The sequence below is a fragment of the Panthera onca genome, chromosome C2 (assembly GCF_046562875.1).
Source record: "Panthera onca isolate mPanOnc1 chromosome C2, mPanOnc1 haplotype 2, whole genome shotgun sequence".
Lineage (NCBI taxonomy): Eukaryota > Metazoa > Chordata > Mammalia > Carnivora > Felidae > Panthera > Panthera onca.
In genome coordinates, this window is record NC_138347.1 from 88,588,613 (window position 1) to 88,611,831 (window position 23,219).

Here is a 23,219-nt window from a genome sequence, read left to right on the forward strand (position 1 = left end):
GATGACCATTTTATTGTTATTAAGCCTTATTCTTTATGAATGGTCAAATTCCTTGTCCTGGAGTCTACTTTTATGATACTCAATAGCCAGTCCCAATTTATTATGATTCGTAAAATGTATATAGTTTTTCCTCCTTTTAATTTAAAAATATTTGTGGTCTAGGTTTTACATGCATTTCTTACAAACAGAACATAGGTGGATGTTGCCTTTTTATTAGTCTAACAATCCCTGCTTTTTATTTGGAGTTACATAGAATGTTTATTTTTTTAGCTGGATGTGTTTAAGTCTAGAGTCATTCCATTTGTTTTATATTTGTTGCTTCTGTTCTTCATTTTTCTCATTTTTTGTCTTTTTTTCTGATTATTTTTAATTATTTAATTTTAAGTCCTTTCTTGACTTATAAGCTATATATTTGTTTTGCTCTTTAGTGGTTGCTCTAAGATTTACAATATACAATTTTAATATATCATTGTCTATAGTCAAATATTATTACAGTGCTTCACATGTATGAAATCTTACAAAAATATATCATTTCCCCCTCCTTTTTTTTGTCCTAAGGTTGCCATATGTTTTACCTCCATATATGTTACAGTTCATTGTTAATAAGTCTTATGTCATAGCCTCAAATCTCAGGAACTTTTAATGTGAGAAAAAAATTATGTTTTTTTGCCCATTTTGAACATTTTTACACTCTTTATTGATTTTTGAAGATCCAGGTTTACATCAGACACCAAATTCACTTAGGTACTATTTGTATGAAAATGTTTTTGGTTTCCTTTTACTTTTTTTAAAAAAAAGATTTATTTTGAGAGAGAGAGCACACGTGAGAGGGAGTGTGAGCAGGGTAGGGGCAGAGAGAGAGAGGGACAGAGAGGATCCAACCAGGCTCCACATGGAGCCTGATGTGGGGCTCGATCCTAGGAACCGTAAGATAATGACCTGAGCAGAAACCAAGAGTGGGACGCTTAACCAACTGAGACACCCAGAAGTCCCAGTTTCCTTTTATATTTTGCTACATGTAAAAGTATAAAAATAACTGTTGCTGTTTTCAGCAACTTTGTCAGTAGAAACTTTGTCTACTGATGTACTTCCCTGCCCCTGATGAAAAGTCAGAGATCATTCTTATCTTTGTTTTCCTATATGTATTGTGATTTATTTCTCTGGCTGCTTTGAAGTTTTCCCTTTATCACTGTTTTCCAGTGCATACAAAGGTATGAATTTTTCTCTATTTATCTTGCTTAATGTTCATCAGCTCCTTGGATTTTCATTGCTTTGAAAAAAAAATTAGCTGGATTTATTTTCTTTTTTTTTCCCATTGTTTTGGCCCACTCCTTTGTTTTTGTATTTCCTTACACTCAAATGACAGGTATGTTTCACCATTGATGTTGCTCTACAAATCATTGAAACTTTTTACACTTTATCTCTCTCTGCTGTGCACCTCAGTTTAGGTGATTTCTATAGTCATGACTTGAAATTCACAGATAAAAGTAAACTTGTACTTGATACTGAAAAACTTAAGTCTACCCAGTTTGTTTTTTTAATCTTATATATGCAATTTTAAACTCTTTGTTCTTTAATTTCTATCATTTCTATCTCTGTTTTTAAACATATATTTTTCTCCTGGTTATAGAGGACATTTTTCCAAGTCTTCACATCTATTAATTTTGTATCAGATGCTGACCATTGTGATATGATTTTATATATATGATATATATACATACATATATATATATACACATATATACATATATACATATATATACAGATATACATATACACATATATATGCATATACACACATATACATACATATATATGCATATGTATATATGTGTATATATGTATATACATATGTATATATACATATATACATATACATACACATATATACACATATGTATACGTATATACATACACATATACACATATATACATATATATCTCATATATATTGGGTGAACCAGACTAACAGCATCTTGGACGAATCTACGATGAGGACCATTTTGTGACTTGAAACCTTAAGTACAGATGCCCTCTACCTTCCCATATTCTTTCCTTTCGTTTAATCCCACCTTTAAGTACACCCTCAGGGCATACCATCCTTGATTTGCCCAGGAGAAAATGTCTGTGACTGATGTACGCCTATTCTTAAACATTCTCCTCGAGGTTAGTTCCCTCGCATGTACTCCCAGCCTCTAGGATGGGCTATAAAAGCAGGTCTTAAGAGAGGTGGAGTTACAAGGATGTATTCATAGTTGCCTACGATAGGATTCTGTCCTGTAAGGCCTCTTAATAAATCATTTCTCATCTATCTGGTCTTATAGCCCCTTTGGTCTTTGGAGGTCATTTTGCATATACCTCACTTTCACAGTGTGTGTGTGTGTGTATACATATATATATTTTTTTTTCACGTATATGTGTGTGTGAGTGAATTTTGTCTTTATTAAAAAAGTATTGTTTATTTTGGTAGGCAGGTAAGTGGCCAATCAACTTGATCCTTTTAGGTTAGTTTTAATCTTTGTTATAAAAGTTTTAGAATATCTTTTTATCCAGGACTAGTGTAGCATTACTATTAAGGTCTGACTCGCTGGGGTCTCTGATCAATACCCTGAATTTTTATTGAGAATTGTACTCCCTGGTTAGTTGGAAGATAAATGTCTTCTACCCCTGTGTGAGCTCAGGAATTGTGTAACCATTTTGTTTTTTTGCTTGGTATCACTGAGCTTCACTTTATGCCTATACAACTTGCATAAGTTAGCAACACCCAAGTAGACCTCTATACAGATTTTTGAGGTACTTTCTCTGTGTAACTCATTCCTTCCAGGTCCCTGGCCTGAAAATTCTTCCTGCCTCAACTTTCTAAGAGTTAAATCTCTATTTCCTCAACTCAACAAAACTACCTTGATTGGTTTTAGTCCTTCTTCCCAGAACTGTATTCTTAGAAGAGTTTACTGAAGTGAAGCCAGGGAAATTATAGGACTTACCTCATTTGTGCTCCCTTTATGAGAGATAAGCATCCCTTGGCTCCTATTTTCCAATGCTTGATTACAGTTTCATGTATTTTTATTAATTTTTCTTCTTTGTGTAAAGCAATGTAATTAGTTTTTTTGGAAATTTCATGTTAAGAAAACTATGGTGCCAATAGAAAAAGACACTGAAATTTTGCATATTTGGTTCAAGATTAAAATGTTTATTTGATTTTATGAAATTAGTAATACAATATTTAAAATTTTTTTAATGTTTTTATTTATTTTTGAGACAGAGAGAGACAGAGCATGAATGGGGGAGGGGCAGAGAGAAAGGGAGACACAGAATCGGAAGCAGGCTCCAGGCTCTGAGCCATCAGCCCAGAGCCCGACGCGGGGCTCGAACCCACAGACTGTGAGATCGTGACCTGAGCCGAAGTCGGACGCTTAACCGACTGAGCCACCCAGGCGCCCCAGTAATACAATATTTTAATATAATGAAACAATCAGTGAAATGCCAGAAATTATGGACAAAATAAATTATAAAGTTTATGGTGATCTTTTAAAAGCTTTTTAATTATTAAATCAAGTGTCAGAACTGAATCCCTAAATCATTGATTCTCAAATTTTATGGTGTACAAGAATCAGCTGGAATCTTTGCCAAGGAGTAGATTCCTGAGTCCCAACTCTAGTATTTTAATTATGTTTTGAGTGGGGCCAAGATATCACCATTTTTTTCTTTTTTTTTTTTAAATATATGAAATTTATTGTCAAATTGGTTTCCATACAACACCCAGTGCTCCTCCCAAAAGATGCCCTCTTCAATACCCATCACCCACCCTCCCCTACCTCCCACCATCCATCAGCCCTCAGTTCTCATTTTTTAAGAGTCTCTTATGCTTATCACCATTTTTTTAAGCAATACTCCTATTGATTCTGATGTAGCAGTTCCAAGAGAAAATTCAAATGAAATGTCCTTGTGCTGTTGATATTTTCCTTATGAGTAACTGTTTAATGACAAATGACCATATTGATTCTGCTGGGTGAAAGCATAATTTAAGTGTTGCAATGTCTGGAGGCTATGTGGGTCTTATGTTCAGTCATTCCAAATAAGAGAATGTAGAAACTAAAAATTTTGTTTTCTTATTTGAACCTTTTGCCTCTCAACTCAGGAAAGAAAAGGTGGTATTTAAATTTGGTATGAATGAAAACATCTTGCAAGCTACCTTTGTGACAATATTTAAGTGACTTATAATCACAATGAAAACATATTTGAAATGTTTAACAGAGCTCTGTTGGAAGCTCAAACCAAACATCCAGAAAAGTGTGGAAAAAAGAAAATGCCATTTATGACAAGATTTCATAGCACTTGAGTTCTAGTTTTTTTTTTTAAAAATTTTTTTTAACGTTTATTTATTTTTGAGACAGAGAGAGACAGAGCATGAACGGGGGAGGAGCAGAGAGAGAGGGAGACACAGAATCGGAAGCAGGCTCCAGGCTCTGGGCCATCAGCCCAGAGCCCGACGCGGGGGTCGAACTCACGGACCGTGAGATGGTGACTTGAGCTGAAGTCGGACACTCAACCGACTGAGCCACCCAGGCGCCCCTTGAGTTCTAGTTTTAATTTTCTCCAAAAGGCATTTGGCATCAGGCAATATGCCATCTATACTATTACTCTCTGCAGTAAGTCTCTGAAGCTCAATGTCCAGGGAGGTATGGGAGACTGAGGACACTCTCCATGTACTGAGTTTTCCTCTATCTTCTGTCCAAATTAGGTCTTTTGCAGGGTTTGGGAAGAGAGGTCACTGTGCCCCAGAAAACCCTAAAAAATAAAAACTCTTGTTTGATGAATCTACTGATACATTGAATACCAGGTCACATTAGCATTCTCTTGACCCCTCCAAAGGATCAGATTAAAATCATAACAGGCCTAGGAGATTCATTTCGACAACCTTCTTAGGACAACTGTCTCATATTTGGCTTATTTCTTGGTTTCAGGAAAAATATAAGGGAGAGAAGAGTTGGTGATTCTGAGAAAGTTTTAGGAAAAATTAAAGTTCTTCCTTGCAATGCTGCAGCTCATGTATTTTTCTTCAAGCTGGAAACTTGCCAGTCTACATTACAGTGGAGCAGTCTCTAAACTTCACCTGGAACCATAGATTGGGCTCTGACTTGCTGGAGATTCTCAATCTATCCTGACAAAATTTGCAAAGTCCAAAAGTGCTGGTTCTTGCCAAAATAGAAAAGAAAATGTAAAAATGGACTTGGCGCTCCCAGATTTGTGCTTTGAGAAATCTAAATATATTTTAACAAAAGCTAATGTAAGAAATGCTAAACCCGGGGCGCCTGGGTGGCCCAGTCGGTTAAGCGTCCGACTTCAGCCAGGTCACGATCTTGCGGTCTGTGAGTTCGAGCCCCGCGTCAGGCTCTGGGCTGATGGCTCGGAGCCTGAAGCCTGTTTCCGATTCTGTGTCTCCCTCTCTCTCTGCCCCTCCCCCGTTCATGCTCTGTCTCTCTCTGTCCCAAAAATAAATAAAAAACGTTGAAAAAAATTAAAAAAAAAAAAGAAATGCTAAACCCATATCCCTAATAGTTTCTTTTCCTACTTAATAAGGTCTTTCCTTTATTGAAAAGTTACTGTATAGCCAGACATAAAGCACTCTGCAGATTTACCTCATTAAGTTTTTATAGCAATCTTTTGAGGTAGGTGTTATTTTTATGCCCATTTTATAGGGAAACTAACTGAGAATAAATACTATATATTTAATAACTTGCTTAAGAGTAAAAGCTAAATGGGGTAGAGCAATAAGTGGCAGTCAACATTTAAATCCAGGATGTCTGACTCTGAGGTTCATGATCTTAGTGATTACACTGTATTTTAATAACTCAATCTCTCAGCCTATCCTTTCCAAATATTCGCTACACCCATAGAACACATCTGTAAGCTCCATTCTTCCCCAACAATCTTCCCTGATTTAGGATAATATTTCATCAACTTCACTGAGTTTTGAAGCTAAGAATTTCTTATAGGTTTAGAAGTCAGTATTCTAATCACATCTGATAGGTCCCTTGTTGGATTACCTTTGGATCTCTCTTAAGTCTCCTTTTTATCAGCCAGAATGGGAATCCAGTACTATAGACATAAAGAGCTCATATTTTCTCATGACACATTAATTCCAGTGACTCTTCCTCTTCCAGTGTTGACCTGCCCTGGAGTAGTGCCTGGATTTTTCCTTCTATCTTCTTTCCTATTTCATAAAGTTCTGCTTGGCTTTTGTATTTGTACCTTCTAGGACTAGACTCTGTTCTTATGTTGTCATCTTTTGAACCAGACAGCTTCCACATACAGATGCAGTGTTTAATGATGACCACCACCTGGATTCCCTATTGGTATGGTTAGGTTGGGTTCCCTATTGCCACCTGACTGGATACACCTGAACAAACATTTTCTGAGTACAGGCTTTGTGTTAGGGCCTAAAATATATGGAAAGGTATATTCTCTGTCATTGTGATGTTCACAGTCCAAAGACTGTCCTTTATTAAGATTGAGACATTTCCTTTCATTAGTTAGCCTTATTCAAGGAATTTTTCCTATGCAACCACCTTCCTCCAGTTTCATCTTAGTAGGAATATTTCTGTTTTATCTGTTACAGTCCATGCTTGATAATCTGAGCAATGGCACTTCCTGCCTCTCCTCTTCCATGCCACTATGGAGACATGACCTGAGGCTGACCATTCCAATGCTTGCCTTCATCCTCTATGGATACATGCTCTAGTGGTGTGGACTTTCTGGCTCTATAAATCATTAGAGATTAATCAACTTTGAAGTTCCTAGCAAGTCTCTAAGTACTCTCACTGGGAGTGAAAGTTGTAGGGGAAAAGCAGTTGAAATCTTCTAAGACAGGTACTGGCAAACAATAGCCCATAGTCCAAATCTGGCCCTTCACCTGTTTCTGTAAATAAAACTTTATTGAAACACAGCCATGATTTTTCATTTATGTGTTGTCTATGGCTGCTTCTGTGCTATAATGGCATAAAAAGATGAGTAGTTGCAAAAAAGAAACATGGCTCACAAAGCGTAAGGTATTTACAATCTGATCGTTTACACATACTTGTTCTAAGACATTATTAAACTTTTTAGGGAGCATATTAAATAATAATGCTTGGTTATCTTAATTACTCTAATAGTTAAGAGAGTAAATTTAAGGTGGATGTGTAACAAAAAGGATACACTCTAATAGTTGTTGTTGTTGTTGTTGTTGTTTTTTTTTTTTTTTTTGCCATACACATATAGCCTGAGTAATAATCAACAAGGTATTTGGCTTGAGCTCTTATTCATATTTCTCACGCCTCTGGACATACCAGTTACCCTTGATCCCACATTGCTCTCATACTTCTTCCAAAGGGGATGTCAGCAGTCCTTTCATACTTTTTATGAAACAGTATAAGGTGTTTAGAATCTTAGGGTATTGTTTGATATCTTCTTGCCAAGTTGCCAAGCAACCTCTAAGCAGCACTTACACCTTAGTTTGTCCAACCTTCGTCAAATTCATGTTCTGCCACTAATTTGGCTCCCAACTGGAAGAAACCTTCATTCTAAGCTTGGTGCTTTTATATGTGATTTTGGCTGATTTATTTTCTGAATATAAAGTTTTATGGTCCTTGAAAAGGTGACTATGCTCCTCTAACAAATTCTCCAGAGACTAAACCAACTTTTTAATAATGATAATAATAATGATAAAAAACAATAACTTTGAATACTTATTATATACTATAGTTATAATGATAATGAGCATTATAATAAGCTATACTAGTTTTGAATGGTTATTATATATGTGGGAAATGGTTACAAGTTCTGCACATAAATTTATATAATCCTCCCAATATTTCAGTCAGTCTGGCACCAGAGCCCATGTTCTTAGTCACTATGCAAAATATTGCGAAGTCACATATTGCTAAGGAGTTTTTGTTGGTTCTTCAACATAGGCAGGTCGTAAGTGGTATTACTAGTTGAATGTCTTTGATGGTGTTCCCTAAAAAATAGGATACACACACACATACATATATATGAATATACATATTTCATATACATATATGTATACATACTATATGTTAAGTAGACAATATGGGGCACCTGGGTGACTTGGTTGAGCATCCGACTTTGGCTCAGGTCATGATCTCACAGTTTGTGAGTTCAAGCCCTGCGTTGGGCTCTGTGCTGACAGCTCGGAGCCTGAAGCCTGCTTCAGATTCTGTGTCTCCCTCTCTCTCTGCCCTCCCCTGCTTGCACTCTCTCTCTCAAAAATAAATATTAAAAAAATTTTAAAACGTATACAATAAATGTTTTGAAAGATGCATAGAAAATCTACTTATCAAACATATTATCAAAAAGTATATGGCAGGCACTGTTGTAATTTAGAAGGAATGGTTCAATTACTTGCATGTATGCATACTCTCCTACGAATCATTTTGATGAGAGTAACACACTTATGTAAATTAGATTGAAACACAGAAGCAAACAAACAAAATAAGTTTTACTAGCATACAGGATAATTTATGGAATTTAGGGGCAAGAAGTACAAAAAGTAGGCAGTTAGGGGTCAAATTAGTCTCCAGACTAACAGAGACTAACAGAACAAATCTGTTCTCTTTTAGTCTCCAGATTCTCTTGCTCCTTCTCCCCACCCCCTTCATATGCATATCTACCACTCAGTACCTTGCTGGCATCTTTCTGATCACTTGCCTCTTTGTAGATCTAGCCTCTTTCTGAGTGAACATGGAAGGCTGCACACTAAAAGCTCCTATAATATTAACTAGAACTGGATCCAAACTGCAGATTCCCAGGAAAGGAAATCAGTGAGTTATTTCCAACCAGATGTCCTCTTCTGGGTCCAATCAATAATGCCTGGCATTAGGGTTAAGGTGTGTTCACAAGAACTGCTAAGGGAACAGAATCCCTAAGATTCTGGGTCTTGAATAAGGCAGGAAAACTGAATAATAAGTTTGCTGTGTATAAAAGATGGTGACTTTCTCTCTCTCTCTCTCTCTCTCTCTCTCTCTCTCTCTCTCTCTCTCTCTCGCTTTCTCTCTCTCAGTGCCTAAAAAGTCATATTAATGTTTCCTAAAACCAGGTAGTAATACTTCTAACTGCTTTCTAAGATTATGGGAGATTCACTCACAAGAGGAAAAATACATTAAATATTAAAAATGTACATTCACTCCTTGAATGTTGCAATTCCATAATACCTGATATTTTTTCTATATCCCTATGCTTGCCTGTGATGCCAGTAAAAAACTGCAGTGGAGGCAAGTGCCAGACTTTCTGTTACCACCTGTATAGTCTCATCAATTGCAGACTTGATCCTTCATTCAAAATTGCCAGTGGCGTTCAATCTACAAAGATTAGCCACAGTGTGGATAGGATGAAATGGAACCATTTCCAGTGGTATCCTGCAGACCTGCAAAAACCAGAAAACTGGGCCGCCCAGTGAACTGGTTGGCACTACCTGGCGAGGGACCAGAACAACTTGCCACTTCACTGGCAGAATTCCAGGTACTAATTTCCTTTCCTCATGACTCTCCATAGGTCAGATGCTGAGTCTGAAAAACCATGTGGCCCTACTAAAGAGGAAGTATCAGGAGATGCTCTAATAGCCAATTGAATAGCTAGCCTCTCCAACATCAGCACTCCTAATATAACAAAAATTTTTTTAACTAAAAGTAAAAACCTTTCTCTTATTTGAATGACCTCGTAGTTAGAATTATTCTTTGTTTTTAGTGTATCCCTATTGGGAAGATTTATCCACACAATGTGGAGATGGAAAAATGAGACAAATATTAGAGTTGAGTGCTACAGTTGAGCCTTAGTTCTTACAAAACTAACAGAGATTAGAAGAAAAGTTTATGCTTTGGAGTAAAGACTTTATAGATCTATCACAGGGGCTTGCACAGGGTCTTCCAGGTACAGAGGGCTCATGTGCAATTATCTAAATTGCCTAAATTCTATTAGTCACAAAATTCTCCCCAGGTTCCAAAGCTCTGTCTGATAGTTTTAAAACATGGTGTAATAGGATAGATGGGATGCATATGGACCTCAGGATATACTCTGGAATGTCATCTTTAAAAGCCAGTGTATGGATTTCTTCTGTTTCTACTTTTTATTTTAAGTGACTGGTACTATTATTTTACAGAGTTGATTAACCTAAACTAAAAGAGATGTTTTCTCTAGAAATACAAAAAGTAGCAAATTGTTTCAGTATTAACTACCATGCTGACCAAGTGAAAGGTAGATTTAGTATGAAAGTCCTTAATTTATATCTATCTAAATCAGTAATTCCCAAGTTTGGCTGCATAGGAGAATCACCTGGGAGATTAAAACAATGCCAATAGCCAGGTCCCAACCCCAGAGATTTTGATTTGCCTGTAGTATTCCGTGGGCATCATTAAATAAACTTATTTTTCCAGTACTTCCAGATTTACAAAAAAGTTGCAAAGACAGTACAAACAGATCCTATATGTCCCTCAGTCAGTCCCCAATCTTGTTAATATGTTTATTATTGTGGTGCATTTGTCACAACTAAGACACCAGCACTGGTGCATTACTAGTAACTTAACTCCACACTTTATTAGATTTCATTATCTTTTGCATTCATGCCCATTTTTGGCTCCAGGATCCCATTCAGGGTACACCGCATTTTCTTTGGAGAAGTGTCTATTCATGTCTTTTGCTCATTTCTTCACTGGATTGTTTGTTTTTGGGTGTTGAGTTTGATAAATTCTTTATAGATTTTGGATACTAACCCTTTATCTGATATGTCATTTACAAATATCTTCTCCCATTCTGTTGGTTGCCTTTTGGTTTTGCTGATTGTTTCCTTCACTGTGCAGATTTTATTTTGATGAGGTCCCAGTAGTTCATTTTTGCTTTTTTTCCCTTGCCTCTGGAGATGTGTTGAGTAACAAGTTGCTGTGGCCAAGATCAAAAAGGTTTTTGCCTGCTTTCTCTTCGAGGCTTTTGATGGCTTCCTGTCTTACATTGAGGTCTTTCATCCATTTTGAGTTTATTTTTGTGTATGATGTAAGAAAGTGGTCCAGGTTCATTCTTCTGCATGTCGCTGTCCAGTTTTCCCAGCACCACTTGTTGAAGAGACTGTCTTTATTCCATTGGATATTCTTTCCCTCTTTGTCAAAGATTAGTTGCCCATATGTTTGTGGGTCCACTTCTGGGTTCTCTATTCTGTTCCATTGATCTGAGTGTCTGTTTCTGTGCCAGTACCATACTGTCTTGATGATTCCAGCTTTGTAATACAGCTTGAAGTCTGGGATTGTGATGCCTCCCGCTTTGGTTTTCTTTTTCAAGATCGCTTTAGCTATTCGGGGTCTTTTCTGGTTCCATACAAATTTTAGGATGATTTGTTCTAGCTCTGTGAAGAATGCTGGTGTTACTTTGATAGGGATTGCATGGAATATGTAGATTGCTTTGGGTAGTATCGACATTTTAACAATATTTGTTCTTTCTATCCAGGAGCATGGAATCTTTTTCCATTTTTTTGTGTCTTCTTCAACTTCTTTCATAAGCTTTCTATAGTTTTCAGTGTATAGATTTTTTCTCATGGTTACTTTAGGGTTTGGGTTTTTTTTTTTTTTTTTTTAAAGAATACCACAGAGAAGTACCTTCATCATGTATCAGGAAGTAAATACCATGAGCACTGAATGTGCACTAATGTTTGAAAACCACTGAAGGAGATAATACGAGGGATACCCTCTAGTCTTTCAAAAGGTACTTAAAAGGTTACCATAGCATCACTGCATGAAGTGACCTGTAGTTTAAGATGAGCATCACATTTTAGGTGTAGGGTTGTAAGTCTAGTACTTTCGAAGTGGCCTAATTTCTTCCAGCCAATATGTATTGACTTAGAATGTCTTGGCAGAGAAACTGTCCCTGCCCTGACATGGAGCTCTCTTTAGTCATGGACAACTGTGAACAAAATATGCACATGATCAAACATCCCCCCCAAATATGCTCCTTTATTGTGATACCATAAATATTGATATACTACTAATTATTAAAATGTGCAAAATTACTGTGAAAAAAGGGACCTCCTCTAACCCCAGGCTTTTCTTATTATTCTCAAAGCAGAGCCATTAACTTTCTCTAACGTATGCTTCAGGTGTTGAAAAGCTAATTCACAGCTCCCTGGCTGCCTACTTGTGGGGATAGCTTTCTTCTGCTATAGGCAGTAATTGCCTTCCAGCTAGCCCAAATTGCCCTAGAGAAGAAAGCATAGCTTTGCTTGCTTTATCTTGTGGATTTAAAGCAGTGTCTATACTTGCTTTGCATACAAGTTCTCTTACAGATATTTTTACTCTAATCCATGTGACTTCTTCCAGTTGGGGCATGAGGAACAAGATTCTGAAGGCATGCACTAATATACATTTTGTTTGTACTGGTAATGTATTGAAAACAACTCAGGGATTATCTTGTTGGGGGAAGGGAGCAGAAACTATTCTCACCGGTCCGAGTTAGTGGAGATAGCGTGAGAGATGGTGTGGATAAAAATTCACGCTCAACTGGACAGATCTGTCAGAAATATCTGAATGGATCAAGAAGCATTTGATTTGGTCAAAAAGGCTAGACTTAAAACCATAAAATGTAAGTATAACCTGTTTTTCCCTAAAGAAAACATTTTCCAGGTAAAACTAGGAACATAGCAAGATTAGTAGTTACTTTACTAGTTCTTCTCAGATATAATATATAGGATTGGATTGTGAAATCAGACTCACAAATCTCATCTAGCATAAAGTTTTACTATTAACTTCAAGGGTACAGGCAATCAAGAGGCACAGAGGGGAGCAAGGGAGAGCCTGGGATGTGGGGGGCAGCCAGCCATGTCCTTTCTCCCTGCAGCAAACATGTACCTCTGGTTCAGAATAAGAAGTGAGGTCTCCAAATGAGATTCCTGAGGTTACCTCACGCAGCAGAGGATGTTTAAGCAGTGAAAAATCTCCATTTTATACCCCAAGGTGGAGGAACTTATGTGAAAATCTGTAGGAAGTCATGTCTTACAAATCCAGAGATTCTGGTTTATTATCATAGATAAATCTTTAGCCAGGGACATCTTTCCAAAGGCATTCTGAATTCAAGTTCTCCTCCTCGTAGCATATATTATGAGTGTATCTGCTTGGAGATTCAGTTGACAAGGAGATCAGACTGGGTGACATGCCATCTGTTAACTTCTTCCGAGAGTGTACCCTAGTAAAACACGTAAATAAATATAAGCCCAGTTGCTATAACTCCTTCCTCCCCATGCCTCGGCCCATTTTTGCAGGAACTTTAACTCCAGTCATTAATCTCTACACCCCAACCAAGCACACACATTCTCCAATTTAACCTGACCTTGTCAATTCTTCACATAGGCTTAGAAACTCAGTTTTGGTTCCTCTGTGGGGTCTACAATTTTTCTTTACTTTTGCCCTGGCTTGCAGCAGTGAGATCTGCTGCAGAACCTTCACAAGTCCAGGGGACCAGGATCAACATCCAGACCAGAGATCTGTACTTAGGGATGCTTGAGGGAACTGGTGCCTTATGAACGCACCCCTCCCACTGTCGCTCTGAGGCAGCGATACATTAGTTCACCCTATTGTCTTTCTTGGCCTGGGGTTACTGTGAGTTTATTAACTGTTCTCCTGCTAGTTCAAACCCTTAATGTCTGTCCCACTGCAATCTGTCTTCCACGTTGCATTCAAATGTTCTTTCTAAAATGCAAATGTGATTGTGCCTTTCTCATGATAAGAAACTTTCAATGGCTCCCCAGTGCCATCAGCATAAAAACCCAAGCTTCTTAGTCTGTATGACATATTCAGAGTCTGATCATTAAGTACTTGTCCTATTTGACTGTTTTCCACTCAACCTAGATAACCTAGATAATTCAGTTTTAGCTCAGCCCTCCCTCATTTTTGGATTCTGTGCCATTATAATTGCTGCTCAGTCTGCATGGGATGGTCTCCCTACACACACTTTTTTTTTTTTTTTTTTTTTTTTTAAATCCAGGCTAGCCTTTTTTTATTCTGTTTGGTTCAGGTATCACCTACTCTGGAAATTTTTTCTGGCCCCAGTATTCTAGAGTGGATATTCTTCTAGCAAGAAGAGCAAAATGATATAAACTGTTGTTACCTTTGTTGGGTCTCTTGTCTCTCTTACTATCCTTTGAGAAAGCTTTCGGTCTTCTATTTCAGTTTTGGGATACAGAAAGAAAATGAAGATGGATGCAATGAAGAGCACAGACGGGAGATTTATGTCAAAGGGGTATGACGCCTTTACCTCTGACTGAAGGGCGAGGTGTGCTATAGAGAGATTTCTGGGAATACAGAAGGACGCGTGAGGTGGTGCCTCAAACCTGATGCTCATTGGAAGCTGGTTGAGCTTTTTGAGCATGAGTGCTGGGATGACAACTTGAAAAGAAAGTTTGGAGGATGCACTGAGACTGGGATAGGCTGCGGGCCAAAGATAAATAAAAGGGTGAGAGAAGGAGGAAATCCCCCAAGGCAGGCTGTAAGTGGTAACTCTATGGGGCAGCATGGGAGCTGAGTGAAGGAAACTCAGCTGACTGTGAAAAAGCAGGTGACAGATCCTGGGACTGAAACAGCACAGGGATTTGTAAAGTTTGCATGAAGAAAGGCCAAAGGGCTGAGGGAGTTGAGATTTGCAAGAGAATGACTGAAATCATGGTCTAAGAGTTTAGCCCGGAGAAAAAAGGATGGGAAGTCAAGAGTAGGCTGAGAAATTGTGAGAAAAGTATAGACTCACTCTACATCCTTAGCTTTTATTGTGGTTAAACAAAATAAACTCTCATTGCCAACTAGAGTCATAAGATTCCTCAACTGTGCTGTTCACAGCCATGTCATAGATCTACTTTGAATTTTAAGAAAATGTTCGCAGTGAAGGGATTAACAAGACTTTTATTCCATGAATGGGAATATAGGGGGAGCTGGACCTAAAATTAATTGTCACTGAGAAAACTGATAACATCTTTAAAATCTAGTTGTTCTTTTAGCTATCTGGGTGTTATCTGGAACAGAGAGATAAGAAAATGATAAAGCTTTCTCCTCTTCAGAATTACCTTCTTTGATTTCAAATATTTTCGGTTCTCTTGTCTCTTGGGCTAATTGTCATTATAGACAAGGGCTCTCGCTGCTAAGTTGCTTGCCCAACACACTGTGTAGCAAAAGATTAAAAGATAATTGGATCAAAAATTTCACAGGAAAAACACACCGAGATGAAATATCTCTCCGTTAGGCCTATCCCCGGGAGGAGCACTAGGATTAAGTGAGCCACAAATAGTACATGACGACCTCACCAAATGCCGCATTACTGAGCCTGAGTAATATGGTTATATAATAAGAAGAAGCTGCTTTACTCGTGATGAAAGAAAAAAAAAAAAAGAGCTGTTCACACTCTCCCATTTCATATGCCAGACAATCTGGAGTTGTTTTGATCCTCATAAATAGGGTTGATTTTAATGTGGTCATCAGAGCCTTTTTGGGATCTTTATAGGCCTGAGGCATTCTTACTGTTGGAGACAGCCCCCCACCTATCCCACATTATAATAAGTAAATTAGAATGCACCGAGGTGTTAGATCAATTCTAATTTGCATATTTATTTCTGTAATAATTATTGCAGTTATTTTGTTCATATATTTTACTACAGTTTAATTAAAATACATATTGCATTTAGTTTTGCAATGTTCTTTTATTTTGCAGCTGGTAATATTTTTCCAGATGTCTGTCAGACATTGTGTTGGCCTTTATAAAATTCATCAATTATAGGCACTATGCCTGATGATACCTCTCGATGAGTGGTCTTGTGCATAGGGAGAGAAGTTGGACTCTCTGAGGAGATATGTAAGATGAAATCAAGGTCGCTGAGAATGAGTTCAAGTCCAAGCTTTGCATCTAACCTATTTGACTCAGGCAGGACCTTTTGTCTCCTTCTCATTCACCAGTGCCAGCACCAATGCTGTTTTTCTCTGCTTTTAGTAGAAACAGATAAATAATTGGGCAAATACAATAAAGTGATAACACTTATGAAAGACTTATTACAGGTTGCTATGGGAACAAATAGAAAGGGCAGAAAGTTCAAGGAAGTCATTTTTTTTCCTTAGTGAAAATATAGATAATACTCATGCTGCAGCATTAATTTTTTTTTACAGGCTTTATATGGAGGATCAAATAACATCAGAAAACTTTCATACTTTAGGATACAGCAGAAACACCACAGAATTGGAATCAGAAAATTGGGTTTTAAATTCCAATTTGTTCCTCTGAACAATCTGGGAAAACTGCTTAGCCTATCTGGACCTCAGTCTCTACTTCTGTAAAAGAGCGTATGCTTGAGTTGAATAGTGTTCCCCTCCAAATTCACATTCTATCCAGAGCCTGTGGATGTGACCTTATTTAGAAATGATGTGTTTGCAGATGCAATCAAGTTAAGATGAGATCATACTGTATTAGAGTGGACACTTGTCCAAGAACTGGTGTCCTTATAGGATGAGGGACATTTGGAAACAAACATACAGGAATGTCAAGTATTGCCAGCAACCACCAGAAGCTAGAAGAGGTAAGGAAGGATCCTCCCCTTGAGCCCTTGGAGGGAGTATGGCCATGCTGACACCTTCATTTCAGACTTCTAACCTCCAGAATGGTGAGAGCATACATTTTTGCTGTTTGAGGACACCCAATCTGGGCCAATTTATTTTGGCAGCCCTAGGAAATTGATACAGGGGGTAATAACAGCACTTATGTACCTCACAGTGGTGTTATGCCAGGTCTAGTGAGGGTTTGACCTTGTGGGGTGAGAGTTAAAAGGGGTGCAGCCACTAGAATCCAACCTCCATGATATTCACTTTGGAGCAACCACACCCCATTAGGACACCTCTGTCTGCCTTGTTCACTGTATGTCAATCCTCTCACTGCCAGTTTCTTCTACCAGCTTCCAATCACCATGCTATTTGTTGACTCTTCATTTATAACTTTATTTTCTAGCTTAATATTGCATAGCCTAAAATCAGTGGTTTGATTTTTATGAATTTGCCATTAGCATCTCTGCTTCCACCTTTCTGCATTGTCCCAGTGGGCTAGGAAAGACATCCTGGAGGAGACTGTAAAGACAAAAAGCACAAATGATACTATAGCACTTCATAGATGGTAGTTATTTGGATAAAAAATTACCAGTATCCAAAGTGGATAAGGAAGTAATGTGCACCCATGTGGGGACACAGTACAGAAGGCACTGGCTTGGATTCTGGTCCCAACACCGCAGCTGGCTAACATGGCCATGTTGTATAACCAACTGGTGCCTGAACATCCAAGTCTGTAAAATACGGGGCGGAGGGGGGAGGCAGAGTGGAGTACATGAAGGTCCCCTCTAACTCCAGTATCTCTTGAACTCTGCTTAAGCTGAATTTTTAGAGGGATACTTTATGCAAGCATTCATAGAACTCTGAAACACACACACACACGTTTTCCTTCATGAGGGAGTCCTTTAATAGACATGGGAAGGACAGGGTCATGACTTGGTCCTGAGCCAAGGGATGTAGTGGCTCCTCCTCCCCAACGCTGCATGACTCTGGTAAAAGTTGACATGGGAGAGGTGGTTTTAAAACAAACATGGTGAGACTAAGTTTTCACTTTCATGAAAAAAAGGGGAACTCGGGAGGATTTGTACACAGAACAGAGTCTCAGCACCTATTCCCATAAGGCTGAAGCTTGCTACATTCTCCACTGGACACTCTCTCCCCAAACTGTGTGCATCCAAGTAAGACAAGAGTCTGGCTAGTCCCTGGCTGCACATGAGGGACTGATGACTCTATAGCTCTTAGTGTTTTTACACTATGCATATTGTTGTGCTTTAGAACTCCCTACCCTGCAGCCTCAACCTGAAGCATCAGGTGAGAAGCCCTCTTCTACTTCAAGCTCAGACCCAGGAGAGAGCAGCCCTACTCCTTGCTGGCTCTGTAAACTGAGGGGTCATCAAAAGAGACGGGTCAACGCTGGACAAGATGCAGCCAGTGGGAGAAGGCAGGGTTGGAAGGACCAGGGTGAAATGTGAGGCCAAGGGTAGCAAGGGTGTATGGACTGGGAAGGTTGGGGACTGGGCAAAACTGGGCTCAGATTAGGGGGCAAGATGTGGATGGGGGCAGGATTGAGCATGTCCTCAAAAGCCATGCTGTAGCAGCAAGCTGGGCAGGGGTGAGGCGCTCAGGGCCCCATTCTACCCAGGGCAGCTGCCTCGAGCTTCAGAGGCCAGGTGGCTGGGGCAGGCCCTGACTCCAGATGTGTGTGGGGAGAGGCAGGAGGGAGTCACTAGTGTCAGATGGGGCTGGGCTGGGGGGGGGCAGGGCATGGTGACATCCGTGGGCATGTCCCTGTGGGCCAGGTGGGATCAACAGGATCAGTTGTTTTGGAAGAGAGAAAGCAGGTCATCATTACTGTTTGGGGAGGTCAGGTGAACCGAGGTAGGACAGCTGGATAGAACTGTCTTAAATGTTCCCCTTCATTAATCTAAAATTAGTTTTCAGGTGACTTAGCAAAGCTATGATTAAGAACCAGAACTTCTGGGGCGCCTGGGTGGCTCAGTTGGTTAAGTGTCAGACTTCAGCTGAGGTCATGATCTCATGGTTCATGGTTTGAGCCCAGCATCAGGCTCTGCTGACAGCTCAGAGCCTAGGGCCTCCTTTGGATTCTGTCTCTCTCTCTCAAAAATAAACATTACAATATATTTAAAAAGAACCAGAACCTTGAAGTTATAAAATTAAAAGTTTGAGTCCCAGCTTCTCTCCTTATAGCTGCATGATGCCAGTAAATGTGCAGTTCTAAACCACGGCCCCCAAATTCATTGACATTTCTCTCATCATCTGGTAGGTCTTTGTCTCCTTTATCTTGAATCTAGACTCTGTGACCAAGATAATACTATGCAAATGGTACTGTGTCAGTTTCCAGGCTCAGGGTTTTAAAACTAGCAACTTCCACTTCTTGTCTCTTGGGGTGCCCACTCTTAGGACACAGCTGCCAAGATCCACGAAAGTCAAATAGCTTCATGGAGAACACATATGGGCATTCCAGCCAAGAGCCATACCTGAATATCTAAGTAACTGGCAGCATCAGCCACCAGACTGTGTAAGTGTGTGGGCCTTTGGATGATTCTAGTCCCCAGCCATCATGTCCTCCCAACCTATGCATCAACCCAGCTTAGAACAAAGATGGGTTATCCCAACCACATGGTGCCCAAGTGGCAGATATTTGAGCAAATTAAATAATTGTTGTGTTTTAAGCCACTGAGTTTAGGTTGGTTTGTTACACAGCAACATATATTTCACCTAGTAAGTTACTTTATCTCTTTAATCTGTTTTCTTACCCATAAAATGAGAGAAAAACATCCTCATGGTGGTGTTATGAAGGATAAATGAAATAACGTATTCAAAGCAAGAACCCCACATCTGTGAGACTCAGTTGATAGTAGTCACCATTGTTACACTGATATTTTTATTATTTTAATGGGCTAAAATCATGGGCTTTCAAAAGCCATATTATATTTCTAAGGTAGCCCCAAGACAAGATTTTTAGATATAATAGCAAAGATACACACACACACACTCACACACATACATGTGTGTGTGTATGATAGCTAACCTTTTTTTTTTTTTTTTTTTTAAGGATCAGAGAAGGCATCAAACCCTCTGGTACTCAAAGGGAGAAGAGTTTTCCATTTACTTGTGAATCTCAATGGTTGATGAAAGTATCCAGGCCCAGATTGTACAGAGCTGAGAGTGACTCCAGGAGCTCATCATGCAGATTAAATGGACTTCATGAAGAACTTACTGTGGTGTGGTTTGTGATGTTGTATTGTATTGTGTTATGGTTTCCTGGTGTAGGAAATATCTGAGACATATCTGATTCTATTTTTCTTGTCCATATTAACCAAAGCCCTTGCAGGAATTCATACCAGGTAGTTCAACTGGCAAGACTTCAGGAAGGGTCTACTTACTGAGCTATAGGAATGATGAAGGGAAAGGACAAAAGATGGTGAGGAGCCCAGAGACAAGTAACGATGGGGAGCCATTGCTGCCTTGTGACTAAGGAGACAAAGGAAACCAGGTTTGCTATGGAAGTTCATTAAGAGCTGGAACTGAGGAGGAGAGGCTGCTGGTAGGAGCTGTAATTATAACAGGAATCAGACACTACCATAGTCCTGGTGGAAAACCCTCTTGGCCTTTGAGTTCCTGCTGGTGCCACCCACTGCCCAGGCATAAACAATCCATTGGGAGGTGGGGGGGGAGGTCTAAATGTTGTAGACAATAGGGATCATCACAGAACAGAGTGAATGGATTTGCAAAGGTAACCAGACCAGAGAATAACCAGTAGTGATCTCACCCACTGAGGACAGAGTATTACTTGGCCTTACTACCTGTTTTGGTTCTCTGAATGCAACTGGGTGATGGTAGGCTGTCCAATAGTGTTACAGGGTCCCCCTCTCCAGTTATTCCTTCTCATAATCCCAAGTGGTGGAGAGATGGGAGGACTGATGATGGGGTAGAGGACATGAGGGCGGAAGGAGATAGAATAGGAAGAGTATCACATGGGTAGAGAGAAAAGTATGCATGTATGTCCTCAATAATTAGTTATAAGCATCTTTACTCTCTTTTTTGGGGGGGGGAGGGACTGTCTGGGGCCAACAATCCCAGGGAGAAACATCCAGATGAAAGTTCAATAGAGCAATGAAGAATATGTGACACAGAATCAAGGCCAGACCCTCCAGCATGAGTACAACTCAGGAAGATAGAAAAACCCACTGACATTTCAGAACTTGTCAGTCCTGATAAGTCATTATTTCCTTCCAGGATCTATTTTCAGTAGACCTCAAGATGCACACCTGTAAGCAATGGGGGCTGGGACCAAATTGGGTGTACTAACCAAGAGGATCCCTAGGAAGACAGCTTCTTCTGTTCCAAGGTTGTGTACTGCTTACGTGAAAGGGAGAGGTTATCAGCAGTTTAACCAAAGCTTTCTTATAATCCTTTCTGTTATGAAAATGTAAGTACAAGCTGGGAAATTTTCCTCAAATGATAATGCTTTGCTAAAGAAAACAGCTTAGTGTTCTGATTTTACTTCAGTTAATCTTAGGCATTTTATAAAAATATAAATTTAATGTTTTATCTAAAATCGGATAAGTAGTTCTAATTCAGATGAGGGGGCAGTGGTGGGGTGTGGTAGGTAGCTATGTATATCATCTTTATATTGTGGTTTCAATCTGGGCAAAGTTTAACTCATGTGTATATACTAATATATATTCACACATATATTCATATACATATATACACTTGACATTATCTAAAGTTCTATTTATGATTATGTTAATATTTTTATTTTTATATAATCCTTTTGCTTTTTCACAAATTTATTAGCAAAGACATTTGAAAGAGTACTATTTACTCATTGTCTTAAACATGTCATAGGGAAGGTTTTTTAATACTATTTTTAATTGATTATATTCAGCTTATCTCCACTGCTTTGTATAAATCATCCTGTAAAGACAAATGTGATGTGGGATTTTTTTTTGGGGGGGGGAGGGTGTGGGGTTTACTTTAGTTTTCTAGAAAAATGGGAATAAAAACACAAGTCCTACATACCTCTACTCAGTATTTGTGAACATCTGATGGGCTAATATATATTGAAATGACTTGCAAACTGTAAATAGCTATGTCTATTAATTACAGCCAAAAGTTTACTTCATGCTTAATTCTAGGGTAATAATAATTGTTAGCACTAACATTACTGTCAAATAGCACCTAAGATGTATTTACTTGCTTACTGCTATCATCTTATTTTACAAATGAAGAAACTTGATGAAACTGAATCACAGAAACTTTGCCAAAGGCACATACCTAGAAACTGGGCCTAGACAGGAGATGAACCAGGTTGTTAGTCAGCTATCTTTACACTAAAGCTGAAGTCAAATATTTATAGTTTCATACTCCATATGTTTAAAATGTGTCCTGTTAGACTTCTGGAAAGATGGTGGAGTAGGAGGACCCTGAGCTCACCTGATCCCATGGATACACCTAGACAACAGCCACATCAGTGCTACCAATCCAGAAAATGACCTGAAGACTGGCAGAATAGACTTTCCACAGTTAATCAGAGAAAAGGCCACACTGAAAAGGGTAAGAGGGGTGATGACATGGTTGAAAACCAAACCCACCATAAGATTACCACAAGCACAGAGAAAGGAAAGCAAATCCCATTCCCAGCACTCTAGAAACAAGGGGTCCACACTGGGTAGATGAGTCACAGATAACAGTTGGCTTTGAAAACCAGTGGAGCTTAATTTCAGGTACTTTAAAAATCAGTGGGCTTAGTTCTGGGAGAGCCAAAGGGCAATAGGAAACTGAGTCCCTACCTGGAAAGAGACAGCATAATAGCCCTGTAGAGATATAGCATAGAAGCAGCAATTGGAAAAGTGCCTGAGTTATATCCATACATACCAGTTTGATTGTAGCCCCAGAAGTCAAATCTTATAACTGGCAGCACACAGGGAGTGTTGCTAATCAGTGTGTCAGCATCCCCAACAGAGGGACTAGGGACAGACATCTGCCCAATAACAAAAGCCTCTCAAAGGACAAGGCAGGGAGAGTACCCTGTAGATTGGTGCTACTGCAGCCCCAACAGACAGACTGGAGGCAGGCATCTAGTCTGACACCACCCAATTACCAAGCCCAGAGTGGTCCCAGATAGGTCCTAAACCCATCCCACAACAGGTAAAGTGAGCCATTGCAGCTAACTGGACTGAAGGCAAATGAGGCTAATCCACAATATTAGGGCACACGCAACACACACAGGAGACATTCCTGAAGCACCTGAAGAGGGTACCAGAGGACCTCTTCCTCATAAGGCCACTACTTTCAAGATCAGGAGACATAACTGACTTTCCTAATACATACAGACACAGGATGTTAAACAAAATGAGGAGACTGAGGAATATATCCCAAAGAAAGAATGAATCAGAGATAAGAAAGAATAAGCCTGATAAAGAATTCAAAGCAATGGTCATAAAGATACTTACTGGACTTAAGAAAAGAGTGGAGGATCTCAATGAGATTTTCAATAAAGAGACAGAAAATATCAAAAAGAACCAAGCAGAGATGAAGAACTCAATAAGTGAAATTAAGAATACACTAGGGGCACCTGGGTGGCTCAGT

The 23,219-nt window shown here is 39.1% G+C and overlaps 1 long non-coding RNA gene across 2 annotated transcripts in view; it reads left to right on the plus strand.

The window, feature by feature from the left end:
- The window catches only part of LOC144617437 (uncharacterized), a 54,943-nt gene extending 33,597 nt beyond the window's left edge, over window positions 1–21,346 (plus strand). Inside the window, exons 1-5 of one of the 2 annotated variants that reach the window (XR_013557985.2) lie at window positions 7,273–7,636; window positions 9,255–9,519; window positions 17,877–18,069; window positions 19,023–19,140; window positions 19,678–21,346. This is a non-coding gene — a long non-coding RNA (uncharacterized LOC144617437). Of the gene's footprint in view, window positions 1–7,272; window positions 7,637–9,254; window positions 9,520–17,876; window positions 18,070–19,022; window positions 19,141–19,677 lie in introns of those variants that run through there. The other variant, XR_013549765.2, reaches the window with a different exon arrangement.
- Window positions 21,347–23,219: the final 1,873 nt, after the last annotated feature.